At 40.6% G+C, this 13,233-nt stretch overlaps 1 protein-coding gene across 5 annotated transcripts in view; it reads right to left on the reverse strand.

The window, feature by feature from the left end:
- The window catches only part of FRS2 (fibroblast growth factor receptor substrate 2), a 91,517-nt gene extending 78,958 nt beyond the window's left edge, over nucleotides 1-12,559 (reverse strand). For all 5 annotated transcript variants that reach the window (XM_030548754.1, XM_030548759.1, XM_030548757.1 and 2 more), the window contains exon 1: nucleotides 11,312-12,559. The gene's annotated coding sequence lies outside the window, so the exon portion shown is untranslated. The remainder of the gene's footprint in view (nucleotides 1-11,311) is intronic.
- Between the last annotated feature and the right edge of the window lie 674 nt (nucleotides 12,560-13,233).

The raw sequence follows: 13,233 nt of genomic DNA on the forward strand, positions 1-13,233 counted from the left end.
AAATCAGGAACTGGGATATCATAACTTCTCTTAAAAAAAAAAGTGGAAGAAAAACTGCAGTCAGTTATAATGGCAAGGTCCCAGAATGCATTACAAGCTGGCATCCTCTCAGACCGACCATGCCTCAATTAAATACTCTTAAAAAATTTAAAGCAGACGTTAAAGAATAATTACTTGTTTTAACTATAATCCATTGTACCAATATGAGTATCATGTAGGGCGATGCGTCTGATGAAGTGGGTAGTCACCCACGAAAGCTTATGCTAGTCTTTAAGGTGCCACAGGACTCTGTTGCTTTTTGAAGACCATCCAGTTTACCATGTTAACCCAGTTAGATTTTTTTGGTCATGTTTTGTGTATAAAAAGAAAACACACACTCAAATGACCAATGTCTTATAGTTTTACAATTTATTATCTGGAAATTCCCAAACCAGTGACTAGCCTAAATGCTGCACAATAAAAGTTATGATATTAAGTGCTATCCTAAATGATTAAAGGTTTTAAGGACCCAAATGGCAAACACTTTGGGCCAAAACAGCAGATGAGGATCTGCCCCTTTAAGTTCTAAAATTCTACAAATTATAAAAGGCAGATGCAACAGGTAAAGTTTGTCAGATGTTATGATGAATCTAGGCTCCAACCAATCTGAATGTCAATAAAATGAAAATTCCTGAAGAAAGAGGCAACAGGAGGACAACTTCAAAAGCTACTGATGGAGTAATTTTTGTAGCATTTGTCTATCTTGTTTATACTCCTAACAGAGGGCCTTTAACAGACTTTAATTTGATTTAAAAGTAGGTCTTGTTTCTAACAGTTTGACCTCCTAGTGTAGAGGGAACTAAACTGCTTTTAAAATAAGTTTAGAAAAAGTGTAACTATGATTCAGGTGACAGCTTAACAATAAACTCATCTTTTCACTGTCAGTAAACCATAAACATTCAAAAACATGAAGGCCTCAAACTCTTTACAGTAATTGGAATGGATTTAAAACTTCAAAAATGTTCTGATGTTTTTATTTACCTTTTAGTTTTTGTGCCTTTAGGGTTTATGTTTAAGCTTTTCTCCACAAATGTGAGGTCTAGGAACTTTTCTTTTTTTTAGAAAAAAATAAATAAAGCAATAAAAAGAGTTAAACATAATCACTTAACTCTAAGAGATTAAGGCTGTAAGAAGAAACACCAAAGATTACAAGACTTGCAATGAAATCATGAGAGTTTGCAACACTGTGACTAAAATATCCACTTGGCCTTCCCAGTTTCAAAAATGTGTTTCCCTCATTAATTCTGCAGTAAGGCCATTTAAAGGACAACCTGTTTAATATTAATTTTGTTCAAGCTTTAAACAAATATTTAGGTCATTTTTACCTGGGTCAGCAGATTAGTGATGACAACCTACTGAACTACTTTTTTCACCAAACCATATACCCTGGGCTCAAAAGTGTTTCAGAGACCAACCACATGCAAGAACTCACTGTTAGCAACCATTTACTTATGGTTATAAAAAGCCACCTTCCCCACCCACAAAACCTTTATTGTATTGCCTTGTCAAAGTGTCACCAATGAGCTCCCCCCACCTCCAACTAGCTCAGCAGTTTGAGCACTGACCTACTAAATCCAGGATTGTGAGTTTAATCCCTGATGGGGCCATTTAGGGATCTGGAGCAAAAATCTGTCAGGGACAGTACTTGGTCCTGCTGTGAAGGAAGGAGACTGGACTTGATAACCTTTCAAGGTCCCTTCCAGTTCTATGAGATAGGTAAAAAGCACTTGGAATTACTAGGAAAGGGAACCAGGTTTGGAAGACTCACCCAACACACTTTTTCAGGCAGGTTAGTTATGTGCGTAAGCATAAGACTGTCGGAAATGCCTATTAGAAGAAATAATTTACACTCATAGGACAGAGAACAAATATGTGTTTATAATTGGAGGTGCATAATTGGCCTGCATCCTTATCAGTTTAAGGAGGCAAGGTGGCAGCCCATGGCAAGCTTCAGCAATCGGTGCTTTGTAAACAGACAGACATGCTAGGGTACCTGAACACCATGAGGTCTGGTCAACATAACTACACCACCCAGTGGCGTGAAAAATCCACACTCCTAAGCACCATAGCTATGCTGACCTACCCTCAGTTGAGACACAACTAGGACAACGACTTGGTCTTCTTGTTGTACATAGGCATAGATGTATATTACTTATTTATACTAATATTTAACAGTCCTCCAACTAAGATCAGGGCTCCACTGTGATAGCTGTTGTGCAACACATATTAAGCGATAGTCCCTATTCTGAAGGTATAAAATGTGGCACGGAAGGAAAGGCAACAGACATATAAGGTGGTGAGTGACATCAATGGCAGAGGAGTGGGGTTGGGTTTATGCACAAAAGGACAAGGGCAGAGAAGGAGGGAGGATAAGATTTAAACAGTGCTTTCATGGTAAGGAAAAAGAGCTCTAACGTGATGCAGTACACAAGGGGGACCTAGCAACTACAGAAGTAATTCTTAGCATCTGTCTTCTGTGTGGAATGCAGCAATATGGATGTCAAGAAGGCTGGGGAAGAGGCACTTATAGTAGTCAAAGTAGTAAATAAGGTGTGACACTGTATGGAATATGGATGACCGCAATGAATCTTACAATAGGTGCATGTAAGGTATTAGTGGAAAAGTTATGATTTGCTAAATATGCTTATTTATATGCATCATCTTTGTATTGCAAGCTATAAATGTGTGTGACATATTGATATCTCAAATATGTGCTGTGGATCTGGGTGACACACCAAAACAGATTGGCATCAACACTATCCAGCCTGTTTAATGGCCCATCAAGGGCACTCAGCTGTATAATGAACCTACTGAGAGAAGCTGTGACTACACCTATCAGTCTGCAGGACATACAGGGACATCCCTGTGGACAGGGGATTTCAAGTGCTTTTCCACATGCTGAGAGCTTGTGTTTGGGACAGAGGATGTACAAGCCACACAGCATAGGATATAAAAAGGCAGATGCATCTTCTCCATTTTGTCTTCAAATCTGCTTCTCACCTTGGAGTAATTTCTCTACAAACTGAAGCTTTGAACAAAGGACTGATACAACCATCCAAACTTTGCATGTGTTCCAAAGGGACTTTACAAGACAGCAAACTCACTAATGCTGGTAAGAACCTGAAATATGGACTGTGAAGTCATATATATGTATCTGATTGTGTTGACCATTTAACTACTCTCTTCTCTTTTTTTATTTACAATAAAACCTTTAGTTTTAGATACTAAAGGATTGACTGGTAGTGTGGTATTTTGGGTAAGATCCAAATTAGTCTCGATCTGGTAATGTGGCTGGCCTTTCTGGGATCAGAAGAACAGTGTGTAGCATCTAGAGTTTTAAATAGGTCTAATAAAGTGAGAAGTTATTTGCTGATTGGGAGCCAGAGACTGGAATGGAGTAAAGGGGGCTGTGAGATCCCCCCTTTTTTTTTTAAGCTTCTTGATAACAAGTATGAGGGATCAGGAGTTCAGTTTGAGACTGACTAGTGACTGACTAGTTTGGGGAGAATCTGCTCTCCTTTTTGTCTGCTCTGACCTTGGCATTTTCGGTGTGGGCTACCCTGACACCTCAAGTCACATACGGGCCTGAACGAGAGCTTTAGCTGTGAAGATAAAAAGAAAGGACTCATCTTGGAGAAAGAAGCATCTGTATTTGGACAAAAAACATGTGCAGGTCCAGGGAGAGAATGTAACCAAAGACAACTCGCAGGTTACTGGCCTGAGTGACAGGGATAGGATGATGGTATTTGTCAGCAGTGATTGAGAATGGTGAGGGAATGAGCAGAGATTGGAAGGGAAGAGGAGTTCAGTTTAGGCCACAAATACCCAAATAAATCTGTTAGGCTTTACGGTTCCACTGGCCTCCTCGTTGTTTTTGTGGATACAGACTAACATGGCTACCCTCTAATAGTTGTACAGTTCTTACCGCTGAGGAGGATTAGATTTATTTTTCAGTTACCATTTTTGCTGTAATTTAAAAGTAATATTCTCTAGATTAAGGAAATCATTACATCTGCAAATCAATATTTGAAATAATATTTAATACAGTCCATCAGACAAAAACCTCAAAAGTGTGAAACATTCTGTAGCCTTAATGCTTGGCTAAAAAAAACTAAAATATAAGTGACACTGAGTACAGCTAGAGGATTTATTTTTTGTTTTTTAAAAACAATTTTTTTAATATTTACATTTGCACTTTTAAACACTTATTTTAAAAAAGAAAAGTATTTAATATAAATACAACTCTCTAAAATGTCAGAAGAATTTTAACATTCTTCTCTGAAGTAGTCCTAGTCCTCCCTGTGTTGCTTGGTATCTTAATTTGCCTTTGGTTTCAAAACTGTAGGCTTGCCAAGAACTATTCCTTTCAAAACCTCAGGAATTCCATTACTAGTTTTAAGCTAAATTAAAGGAAAATAGAAGCATTCAACGCATGGCAAAACTATGTACAAAGTGTTTGTTGATAGTCATAAATAGACTGAAAAATTTAGACATGTCTGAAAGACAACTGCTGTATAGTCAGCTCTGTTTTGCTCTGCTATGCAACTAAATAAAGAACTATTGCTGATACTTGAAGTAAGCTCAGCGTACGATGCATTTGTACTGAACTGGAATATAGCAAACACTAGATCATTCATTCTTCACTTGAAACAGTTTATATATAAAACCGTAGTTTGCATTTCTGTGAAGTACAGCGGGAGTTCCTCTAAAATTATTGCTTCAATGTCTTCATGTGGGGCAAAGGTGTCACTAGTTTCTAAAGACATAGCAAAAACAGCCAACTCTCCATCACATTCAAGATTTCCTCTAGAACTCTTGTTCTACCACACAAAAAATAAAATAAAGCCATTCCATACTAGGAATACTTGTACAATTAAGGAAATGTTGTCAACTAGCATGAAGATGAAAATATAATTGTCGGGTTCTTAACTAGAATTATATTGATTATTGACATCTATATTTTAACATTTAAGTACAATCATCCAAATGTTTAAGCAATTCATTATAATCATTATTAGTAATTGTATAGCAGTAATGCTGAAAAGTCTCCATCCAGAGTGGGATGACATTGTGCTAGATGCTGTACAAACACATTGGAAGGCATGGCCTCGCCCCCAAAGTGTTTACAGACCAACTTGCTTGAAAAATAATGTTTGCAGTTATAGGATCAATCAAGGATAAGCAATTTGGCAAATAAGTCTGTGGGGTGACATAACAGTTTGTTGGACCACACCATAGTAATCACCACAATTATCAGCAAGGCAACATGATTTAAATTCCAGCTCTGAAGACAGGTTAAAGAACTTTGATTATCTGTTGCAAACTACAGAATTCCAGCTTCCAGCATACCAGGATAGAGGGTCCATTTTCTCTTTGAAAGAGAAGCAGGAAATTACAGCAACTTTTCACCATTGAGCCAGCACACAGTAATGGATCAGTGGTTTACACTAACCAGCATCTGCTGTATGAATGACTGCAGCAGCATCTTAGCTCTGCCAGTACCAATACCACCATGAAGAAAAAACAACGGAGAGGAGTCAAGGAAAAAGAAGGTCTTTTCTTAGAACTAAAAATGTGATGATCAAACCCCTCTTGAATTTGAGTAGTCATCCAAAAAACTTGCAGTATTACAAATATGCCAACTGCCATATAGTACTTGGCTTTTATAATAGGTATAGATATTTCAAAGAAGTAGTAGTTCTGAAGCACATTTTCCTGAACAAAAGTCACAAAATCAAATATACACAGAAAGAAATCTGAATACCTGAAAAAAAGCCAAATGCTTATTAAACATAAGCTTAAAAAAAATGAAATTTACATCCAACAAACTCATTCACTTGCAGTAGAGAATATTTCCTCTTTGACTTACTATATAGTGTGAAAGAGAAGGTAGATAAAACCTAAAAATGTACTTGAGACCTTGATTCAGAAGTGTACTGTAATAGAACTGTTTCCATACAAACCAGGCATCATTAACTTAAAAGCAAATCAGTGACATGTGGGAACAGAACTCAGGTCTTGACACCCAATTCTCTGCTCCAATCATTGAACCACGCTCATGGATTTGACAGCACCTTGGGTAAAGGCAAAACAAGTTGTGTGGGTAACAGATGTGATGTCCTAGACAGAAAGGCAGCAGCTGGTCACAACAATGTGGGAGCACCACTCTGTCTTCACCAAGCAGTGTGCACGATATTGTCATGGCCAACCACACCAAAATCATGAGCCAAGCCCCCAAACAAATGAGATTTTTAAAAATAAATAAATGCAGGGTTCTTTTTATTTACCCTTTGGTTTTTGAGTCATTAGCATTCATATTTCCCAACTCTTCTCCCCAACCATGACAACTAGAAACTTTTGTTTTGCAATTCAGCTAGAAGCAATGAAGTGGTAAGAGCAGAAGATAGTGGTATGCCAGAGAATACATCGCAGATCCAAGTATAAAAAGAATGACTTCGTATACACTGATTACAACAGAAAAAGTCTAACTGAAAATTTTAAATCCATCCCCCTTAAATATTTTTTATAGTGGAACAGTATAGAGCTCCTATATTTCAAGTTCCAGGCAATCAGAATATTAACTTCTGTCTATACCAAGAAATTTGACCATCGTTGACAACGGTTTCTCTGTGTATGTGAAAGAGTTAAGGTGATTGCCATCTTCAGAATAATGGAAATGGTTATGTAATCAATTTTACTGAGAGAGACAGACAGACAGAGAGCACATACACACACCCCTTTACTACACTGTAAAGTCTTACCATTTCCTTGGTAGACGTTTAATTCACTGCTGCATCTGCCATAAATGCTAAACTAAGAGTCATTTTTTCAGGAACCTATTTGCATTATGAACGATCACTGCCAAAATACAAACCACTCTAATGTTAATTCATAGAAAATTGTAACAAATGTACCAACACAGTAAAAAGGTCAACTTATACTGAAGCCTCTTATTAATTTAGGGGGTAGGGATGGTGTGATTCTTCATGCCTTTAAGAACATGCAGATATTCAACAGATTTGTCCCTCCTAACCTCACCACCAGAAGTTTCTCAGTTAAACCAATTAAAGCCAGTGTGTCAAACATAATGCCCAGGGGCTGGATATGGTCTGCTTGATGTATTTACATTTCCCACAGGACATGCTCAGACTGTGTTGAATTTCAGCTCTCTTCCTTTAAATAAGTTCCTAACCCTAACAGTTTAAAAAAAAAAAAAAGTTTGTAAATGTGAACTTAGCCAAACTGCTGCAATGATGGGTGCCTGAGTCTTCAGACAGCTGGAAACTGACTGAGGAGCATGAACTCCCCTTCTTTCTATTAATCTCATGGGGGGGGGGGCGCCTGGGGCAGTGCCTGGTGACTCAGATCTAAAATCCAGTGACAACATTTCAGTGTCAACATAAACTATTTTTAGCTGATCCTTTTCATGGATAGAATGGGGAAGGGGGTGTGGGAGGTAAGCTCACAAGGAGGTGGGAAGGGGAGTTGCTTCAGGTAGGGAAATGCAAAGGGAAAAAAACAGAGTAAACAGACAGGGAAGATGAAGAGAGAAAGAAAGGAGATGGTGGGGGAGGGAACAGAAGGCAGAAACAGTGGCTCTAAAATGGGGGCATATTTTTCCTACTGAATGTTGCTGAATGAGACAATAAGGTACTAAATGAAGAATACCTAAGTTTAGTTACTACAAAAAGGCAAATCCTTCCCTTGATCTCATTGCAAAGCTCCTAGTGACATCAATGTTTGACTGCTCTGGATCAAGAAGAGTCTGAAGTCCTCTATTTATGCCCCAGATCATGAACCATGATTTAATATGCAATTCAGCCTCCTGAGCCAAATGAGTTTGACACCCCAGAATTAAAGAGATGTAGTATTTTTCAGTCTAAGATGGCTAAAATGTTTACCAAAACCTTACACAAATAGAGCTCTATTCATGATTTTAGTAAGTTAAAAAATAAACTTGTTTCAATTAAAGTTTAAGTGTTGTCCTAAATTTTGGGAAACTTAACATCTGCTGGTGTGCAAAACCCAGAAAATGAAATCTACAAACTGATCAACTTCACTCTTTTAGTTTCATTCTCCATGTTGAATAAAATGCAAAACAGCAGCAGCGTAAATGTTGAGTTAACTATTACACCCCTAGCTGAGAGATCCAAATAGTCACAGCTCAAATTTGGCTGTAGTTTTTTAACATGCCGAACATCCAAGCAAGGCCCTATGCACCATTTATGCCCACTTCAACTCCAAATTAAAGTTATATGAGATTTAAATGTTGCTTTAGGAAGTGCCCTGTTAACTGGCCCCTCTAATCAGGCATGAATTTCATCCACTATCTTAAGAGCTGCATTCTTTAAACTATAAGGCCTGATCCATTGCTCACTGCAGTAAATGGAAATGAACTGATTTCAAGGAGTTCTGAATTGCACACTTAGCAAAATGGATGTAATTGCATTCATAATTAATTTGGAATCACCAAGAAATCTCTAAGAGTACTGAATAAGAATAAAGAATATATACAGCAAGATTAAATTACGTTACGAAAAGTAACTATTATTTTTAGAACATTAGATTTAGCAGGGTATAATTTCCAGGTAGTTCACTGACTGAGCACAAACAACAGTACAGATCACAGAATAGAATAATGTATAATCATATCAATTCAAACAGACAAAATCCTGCAAATTTACATGCTTAATTTTACGTACTCGAGTAGCCAGACTGACTTCAAAGGAACTAATGTGTAAAATTAAGCACATATGTAAAAGCATTTGCAGGACAGATTATACAAACACAAATGTTAATATAATATATTAAGTGTCAAATATTTTATTTTTCCTGACAAAAATGATTGGCAATACTTAACTAACAGACAGGGGGAATTTGCCACTATAAATATATTTCAGTTAGCTATGTCTTTTCATATATGTACCAAAAAGTAATCCTGTATGTACACATCTTGAAAATCCCCTCCCCACTACCTACGTCAGATGACTCTGTTATTTGTCACATACCAGTCTGAGTGCTAAATTACTTTTAGTCTCAAAGTACTGCTTGCGACAGCTCTGCAGAGGGATGACCCTGGGAAGGATCAGGTTGTCCTCTAATGAACTGATTAGCCTTGCTACAGTGAGCATACATAATTCCACCAAATACAGCAAATTTTCAGGTAAAATTAAACTAAACTTCTTTCCTCCACACTCATTTCAAATCTGAAGTCTTGACAACCTTACAAGGAGATGCCTCACAGAAAAATTGCAGTATAATCTTAAACAACTAAATTGACTACCTTGTGTTTAAAATAAACAAGCATGAAAGTAAGCAAAAATCACGGAAAGAAGTTTAGCTAGACATATATTTGCAGGAATATTGTTTCAATAAGCATTTTCAATTTTTCTTGACACAGTCAAATAAGGAAGGGAACGAAATGTATTAATATTAGTATTGTACTGGCAAATTTATTCCAGTATGAACACATATTTCTTTTTAAACAAAAACAAAAAACAGCAAGTACATTTATAAAGTACTGTATGTTTTCAGTGCAGTATTTAACTGAGGAAAATGTACAACAGAGTCAACTTGCAGAATTCATGCTGACTTCAGTAGGAATACAGGGCATTTACTGGATCTGAACCCACATGTCTTAATACCAAAGCATCGCAAATGCACCACTAAAAAATTGCAATACTTTACACAGCTCATCATCTCCCAAAAAGAAAAAAAATGACAACATAGTTACCAGATCATAAAAGTGGTATTTTAATGTAGAAGGACTACGAATATTTTAAGGCTGTTTCAGACCAAAATAAGTTATTTAGAAAAGCTATATGCACATTACACTAAATGTCACTTACGTATTAGTGTTTCATTCAAAAGAGTTAAGAGGTTTTAGAGGAGTATATTTACAAAAGAGTCATTAGGAAATGAAATCATCAGAAAAAACTACTAATACAAAATATTGTGGTTACAGTGTAAAAAATGACAAATACAAAACTCTTCCCAATGTTAAGCCTAACTTCTATTATGTACATGCACCACAACTGAAAGGTACATCATTCTATAACTAAGTGTCAAATAAAATGTCAAGTGATACCTGAATATGATCATTGGTTTCTATGGATTGACAATGAAAGGAAGATTAAAATTAGCTAAGAATTTTCTCAAAATGTTAAAATTCAGTATTGCAGACATAGCACTTACAAAATTGCAAAACTGTCATAGAACTGATTTAAACAAAAAGCTGGTCTAAACCTTAGCTATAGCAGACCTGGTGGTCCACTATAATTAACTAGGATGTGAGACACCATTTGCACTGTTTCTAACCTTCTGAGGCCAATCCCCACAAAACTAATCCTTGCAGGAGATTACAAAAAGGGAATTTTCTACTTGAAATATATTCCATTAGGTATAACTTTTAATATATTTTCACTCATAGAGGCTCATTTTGGGGAAATTTTCAGAATCCCCTCCCCATATATCAGACACTTCCACTATTTTGGCACTAACTCATCAATCTAGCCAAACTCAGAATTAGTTTTGAGAGTCAGGACCAGTACCTTTAAAGTTCTAGGACTATTGGGCATCCTGGAGTTAATACACCACAATCTGGGACATGCAATAGCAAATATACTATCCTAAAATGCACATTATAGAAGCAGTCATAGCTACAGAGGGAACCTTGACAGGACAGGACCGGGTAAGGCTGACCCAGCAGGCAAATCAGCTGGTGAATAGTCTGCAAGCCCAGAGACCAGACCACATCACACAGGAGCTGACTCCAGTAAGCCCACACTCGAAACAGCTTTTAGGGCTCACCTCTGTTTTTACAGACATTTCTCACCTCCCTCAACTCCTCCCCCCACACACTCCACCTCCACCGGCAACACACACAACGGCAGGTTAGCCCCCCCCCGCAAACCCAACCCCTCACCCGAGCCCTACACGGCGATGGTCTCCAGCCCTACACTCACATCAGCGACTTGCCAACCCCACGCTCGGCCCCCCAAGCACGATGGCAGGTCCCCCTCCCGGCCACTGACAGAAACACGTCCCCAGCCCGGCCCCCCTCTCCCAGCGGCTCGTCTCTCCCCAAGGGACGCCCAGAACAGGGCCAGTACGGAGCAGCGGCTCCCGCAGCCCAGGACTCTCCAGCTAGCACCAGTCACCGCCAGGAAGAGCCGAGCCGAGCCGAGCCGGGCCCCAGGACGCTGCGCCCCCCGCCCCCAGAAGCCGGCTGCGGGCACCCGGGGGAAGGCGCCGGGCCCTGTCCAGCACTTACGTCTCCATGAACCCAGGACTGGCCGCGAAACCGGCAGAGGCGGGACCAGACCGGACCGGGCCGAGCTTCCAGGGCCGGGGAGACCGCAGCGCTCTGTCCTTCCACAGCCCCGGGAACAACCGCAACTCTCGATAGCTGTAGCAGCGGGGCCTCGCTCTGGGCCGGACTGTGCCCGGGACAACTTCCGGGGTAAGCCCCACAACTTCTTCCGGGGCCAGGGAAGGGGTGTGATTCTGGGATGGGACTGGGGGCGTCTATGGCAGGGAGAGCCATGGGCTCACGCGGGGCGGGAGGAGCCGCTCATTGGGAGCACGCGCTTGGGTAGCTGGGGCCTCGCTCTCGCGCTAACCGTTTATCCCAAATGCTGCCTGCCGGAGCTAATTTACATATTCCTGCGTAACCCCGAACTCGCGTGCGCGGGCGGTCGTGCGGGCTGAGCCTGCCCTCCGCACCCCACCTGGGGTCGGGCGGGCCCCGAGCGCTGCCGTGTCACTGCCCCGCTGGCGCAGCCTGACTCTCGCCGCGCACTGTAGTGAGGCGCTTGGGCTGTGAGGGGGTCTGCTGGGTCATCGCATGCAGGAGCCGCCCCAGGAGACTCCGATCCTCGCGGCCTATTGCGAGCTGACGGTGGCTTTGGCGGTGTGAAAGTCGCAGCCCACACCTCAAGGAAATTGCTAAAGAAAACAGCCAAGGGGCCTGGGAGGAAGAACTAGGGATTTTGCGTGTGTCAGTTACTGTTCTCTGCTGGGCACCAGAGAAGTGCGCTGCCAGGGCCCATTCCTGAGAAGGGCTGCCCGAAGTTTCCTCGTAGAAACTTGCTGACTTTTTGCGCGTTTGAAAAGATGAGGCACAAGGGTTTTAATTTGCTTTTTCATTACTTGTGAGTGGGCACCAAGAAGTTGTTTTCTGTAGTGTTTGGATGTTATTTTATTAATTTCAGACACTGTAAAAATGTATCTTCGTGTTCTTTTTTAAATGTTGATGTATGTAAAATTATAAAGAGGGAGCAATATAGTTAATAAAAGAGAAGAGGCAAAAGGAGGAATGATGAAAATAGAAACGATGGGTATGTCTACAGTGCAGGAGACCCCACTCAGCTAGCTTCAGAGCTGTTTAATTGTGTAGAGCAGTAGTTCTCAGTCAGGTACCCTGGAGGTATTCAGAGATGCTCTAAGGAGTATATCAACTCATCTAGGTATTTCCTTAGTTTTACAACAGGATATGTTAAAAAGCACTAGCAAAGTCAGTACAAACTAATGGCATGGCTACACTTGCAGATGTAGAACACTGAGAGTTAAACCAGCCCTTGGACAGCGCAGTAGGGAAAGTGCTGCAGTGTGTCCACACTCTCAGCTGCAAGCGCACTGGTGTGGCCACATTTGCAGCAGCATTGGGAGTGGTGCATTATGGGCAGCTATCCCACAGAGCACCTCTTCCCATTCTGGCGCTGTGGCTTGTGGGAAGGTTGCGGGGGGCGGGCAGGGCATTCTGGGTCCTGTCCTAATGCCCCATGATGCATCTCTTTACATCCCAGCAATCCCTGTGCTTCCATCCACATTTGGCACCATCTTTCAACATTCTTTGTACTGCACGCTCTGTCTTCCCTTTCAGTCTGCGGGAATGGATCCTGAAGTGCTGAGGAATATGCTAATGGGTCTCACCAGCACATCATGTTTGGCAGTCGAATTACTCCTTAAGCTACAAACTGACAGTGAGGGGTCCGATAATATTGACTTGCGTAACACATATGACACAAGATTGCTTGTGGCATTCACGGACATGCTCACCACCATGGAATGCCACCTTTGGGCTCGAGAAACAACCACTGAGTGGTGGGACCACATTGTCATGCAAGTCTGGGATGACGAGCAGTGGCTGCAGAACTTTTGGATGAGAAAAGCCACTTTCATAGGACTGTGATG

The sequence above is a fragment of the Gopherus evgoodei genome, chromosome 1, assembly GCF_007399415.2.
Source record: "Gopherus evgoodei ecotype Sinaloan lineage chromosome 1, rGopEvg1_v1.p, whole genome shotgun sequence".
Taxonomy (NCBI): domain Eukaryota; kingdom Metazoa; phylum Chordata; order Testudines; family Testudinidae; genus Gopherus; species Gopherus evgoodei.